Source organism: Macrotis lagotis, chromosome 8 (assembly GCF_037893015.1).
Source record: "Macrotis lagotis isolate mMagLag1 chromosome 8, bilby.v1.9.chrom.fasta, whole genome shotgun sequence".
NCBI classification, from domain to species: Eukaryota; Metazoa; Chordata; class Mammalia; order Peramelemorphia; family Peramelidae; genus Macrotis; species Macrotis lagotis.
In genome coordinates, this window is record NC_133665.1 from 120,823,809 (window position 1) to 120,828,328 (window position 4,520).

Genomic DNA, 4,520 nt, shown 5'->3' on the forward strand with positions numbered 1-4,520 from the left:
AGGCAGGGTCACCAGACCTTCCAAAGAAGAAGTTGGATTTACAAGGGAGAATAGAGCATTTAAAAATAGACAAAGGGTGATTGAAACGTTTAAATATTTTTTCTTTAGTAAGAGTATTAATAGAGCATATTATTATGGGCTTATGTAACTCTAATGCTCTGGTTCAGTGTATTAGAACAGCCCTGTGGCATTATTACCATTTTGACAACAAGATGGATATTTCAAAGAAGCGCTTTTGAGTTCAATCAAATTTGAAAAACAATTTAAGATCAGTCATTTATGTGGTGCTGCTTTCATCTGCAAAAGGCTAATTTAGGGAAAATGAATGTGCAAATGGAAGCTGCCTCACTCCTGTTTCATCCATAGTCTATTTTTTGTACGTGAAAAGAGCAATAATCTTCAGTGAACAAATGAACTTCTCTGTCTACAGCTTTGATGCTGCAGAGAGTTTAAATTAATAGAAGGGCATAGAAATCAAATTGTTCATATCACGACAGTCACTGGATAGTAGATACAACAAAGTGGATGCCACTAAGCCATGAGAAGCACTGCAAACAAAAATATTTTTTTTTTGCTTATGAAAGAAAATGTAATGGGAAAATATCAAACTAGTGAGAGGGTTTGCAAAGATCAGGCCCAGGTTTCTATTTCTCATTAAAAATTGTCACTTCAGAAGCAGTCCTTCAATAATCAAAACTGAAGATTACCCGACAGATAATGGATAATCATAGGACAAGATCAGGATATAACATATTACCTCTGTGTTATGTGGAAGAAATATATGAAAGAAATAATAATAATAATAATAAATAAAAATAATTATATGTTAGGCACTGTGCTCCCATGGAGAAATGACATGAAAGTTATTTCCAAGTAATGTAGTAGTGAAAGTGAATGATAACTTATAGATAGCCTGTGTTTGATATCCACCTATCATCAACAAATTGGGAGTAAGTTCCCCAACACACTGGCAAGATTTCTTGTGATAGGTTTATGGCAGAGCACAGAAAACCATGGATAGACTGTGATTTGTTTTGTCAGAGGGAGTCTCCATGGTGATAAGATCGTAGCTCTTTGGCATATTTATGATTTGGGAAGTATTCCAAATTGTGCTTTGGATTAAAAAATGACTGCAAAGTTCATTCATAAGTTCATAGAAAAAAGTTGGAAAGGACTTCAAAGGTCATAGAATTTAATTTCATTTTATAGGGGATGATACTAAGACCCCTTGATCTTAAGTGACCTTTGCCAGAAAATATCTGGGCAAGATTCAAACCCAGAGTTTCTTTACTTCAAGTCCAGTGCCCTATCCATTACACCACTCTGTTTTGAAAACCTCAAAGTATTTTAACTTGGTTGATTTGGGTACTTCTGTAACCAACATAGATTACTATCTTCCTACTATTTAATAGGGAGGCCTCAAGAGTTATAAACAAATATATCAAATTATTCTATCTTCTAAATGATGATGAGACTCATCCAGTCTGTCTAGGTTGGTCCTTTGCAAGTAGATAGAGAGGCTTTCACTAGGCCTTCACTGAAGTTTCTCTAGATTGGTGGGATCTACCAGATTTAACATTTATTGGCATAGCCTTTGGGAACTCAGGGACAACATGTCACAAATGAGGCATGAACTCTAATGGAGGGCCCAGGTATAAGAGATTAAGAATAGTTAAGATCATAGAGCATTATACCATTCACCCACCTTCACTTTTCTCCCCCTTCAGTTTGCTTTAGTCATTTGCTAAACTTATGCAGATAGCTATATTGGAGTCTGACCTTTTTTTGAAAAACAACTTACTGGAGAGGTTGTGCAGAGTAAACCAAACACCAGTGTGTAGTGTTGGGCAGCAATGGGTTTAAATTTCACCTTTATGCTTACTAACTTTCTGTATGACGATGGGTAATCAATCATTCAACCATTAAATAAATAATGATTTATTATCTGTTATGTGCCACACACTGTGCTAGCCTCTGGGGATGCAAGGACAAAAACAAAAACAATACATTTTAATGGAAGAGACAATATTTACAATATAGAGTTAATTCATTCACATATTCACATATGTATGTACAGATAAATGAGTTAAATATAAAGTAGTTTTGGAGGGCACTGATATAGTCAGGGGGTCAGAGAAGGCTTTATTTGAAAAATTGGATTTAGGTTGTATCTTAAAGGTAGAAAGGGATGCTATGAAGCAAAGGTGAGGAGATGATTCTATAAAATGAGGATAATCATCTGTAGCACCTACTTCACAGGGTTGTTATGAGGAACAAATGAGATAATGCACCTAGAGTGCTCTGAAAACCTTGAAGTACTATATTCAGGTAAGCTATGATTATTGTGAACAGACTAAAATGAGAATTTCACTTAATCAGAGTTTCCTACAAGAGAAGATATTTATATTTGCCATGCTCTTCACTTTCCTGGGTGGAATTGAAAATGAGTTTATTTATAGGATCATAGATTTGGAGTTGAAAGGGACTTTACAGATCACTTAATAAGTGTCTTCCATTTCTAGACCTATTCTATAGATTATGTAATTGGGTCAAGGTCATACAAGTAGAAAGTAAAAATGGGTTTTAAAAAATATATTCTCTGCTACCAGATCCAATTCTTCTTCTATTTAGTCATGCTTGTGGTCATCTCTTCACAATAATCTCATTCATTTAATCAACTAATGTTTTTTAATTGATTACTATGTGCTAGTCACTGTGTTAAATACTGAGGATATAAAGAAAACCAAAAGATAATCACTGTCTTCAAGGAACTCACTTGCAGTGTGATGCAAGAGACAGTCATGAAAACAGCCATGAAGAACCAAATTATATACAGACTGAATTGGAGATAATCAATAGGAAGAAGGCATTTGTATTAAGTGATATTGGAAAAGGCAGGTGATATTTCAACTGGAACTTGAAACAAGTCAGGAGAAAGAGACGAGGATGGGGAGAGCATTCAGGTATGAGAGATAGTCAGTAAAACTGCCTGGAGTTGGGAGATGGAGAGTTTTTAGCAAAGGCTAGCTAGGTGATCATTCCTCAATCCAATGATGCAGCCATGAAGGCAGAGAATCCATGATGCTTAGTAAGTGTGAATGTGGACACATATGGGACATATTTATTTGGGTGATTCATGGCATACAATCCTCCATTACAATCTTTGTGTGATGCTTCATGTTCTGGGTTCTAAAAGGTCATGCCAAAGAATATAAACTGAAGGTCCTATCAAGATGAGTATGAAGCCATCAATGGATTTTTTTTGGCCTAGAATTCAAGAACAAACCTAGTTAAGTTGAAAATGTCTCCTCATTAGAAAGTTGACCATTGGGTGCTGGATTTTTTTCAGCTACAACAACTCACAAAGAGAATCTATTGAAATGAACAGGGTTATCATTTCCATTGATGGAGAGAATTCTCACTGAAAATGAATCATGGATTCTTGAAGTTGAGTATTATTCAAATTTATTGACCTTTGGGTCTGGTAATTGTTAATCTTTATTGACCTTTCTTCTTTTCATAGCTATAAAATATACTTGACTGATTTTTAAAATTCACTTTAATAATTTCTCTCAAGTAGAAATTATTATCTAGCAAAGATTATCAAATTCTTCACCCTTTAGTCATCTTCATTTTAAGAGATAATATTATTATTTTAGTTTACTGTAACTGCTTTATTTCAGGTGTTATTAAATGTCACCCATCCCTCAAATATCACATTCATTTACTATTTTAATATATACACAGAACACTACTTTTATGCAGCATTAAACATACATACACACAAATATTTGCACTTAAAGAGGAAGCAAAAAAGAAAATAATCTTAACTAAAGGAAAAAAGTCCCAGTGACTCCTTGTAGCATTATTGTATTAAAGAAAAAAAGACCCATACATCAGTCTAGATTTTGTCACTAACTAGCTGTGTGACTTTAGGCAAACTACAATCTTTCTGGTCCTCACTTTCCTTATCAATGGTTTGGATTATCTAAAGGATATCCTTAGCATAAGTTTTCTTAAAAAAAATAACGTTAATTTTATACTTGCACCTTTTCTTCATTTCTCCATCTAGCACTGTGTCCAGCCTATAGTAGGCTAGAAAACTAGGTTTCATTGGTATAGGGAACTTTCCCCTATTAAGTGAGCACTTTTTTTTATAACTGATAGTTTTTGAATTTCTCAGAGTACTGAGAAGTTAAATAAATTGTCTAATGACACACAGCCAGTATTTGTCAGAAAGGGGACTTGAACTGAATCTAACTGGTTTTGAAGTCAGCTTTCTATCTACTATACTATATCGTTGATCATCTGTCCCTCTAGGTTCTCAATAAATTTACTGAATTTAAATAATTTCATAATAATTACTAGGGATGGACTAGTTAAAATATCAATTTTATGGCAAGAAGAATGGCTAGTGTTATTATTTGTCATTTTATATATTTTAAAATTATATCAGACTCTATAGAACAAAGTTTAAATAAGATGTAGTCCATCTCATGAAAGTATTACAGTTAAGTAGA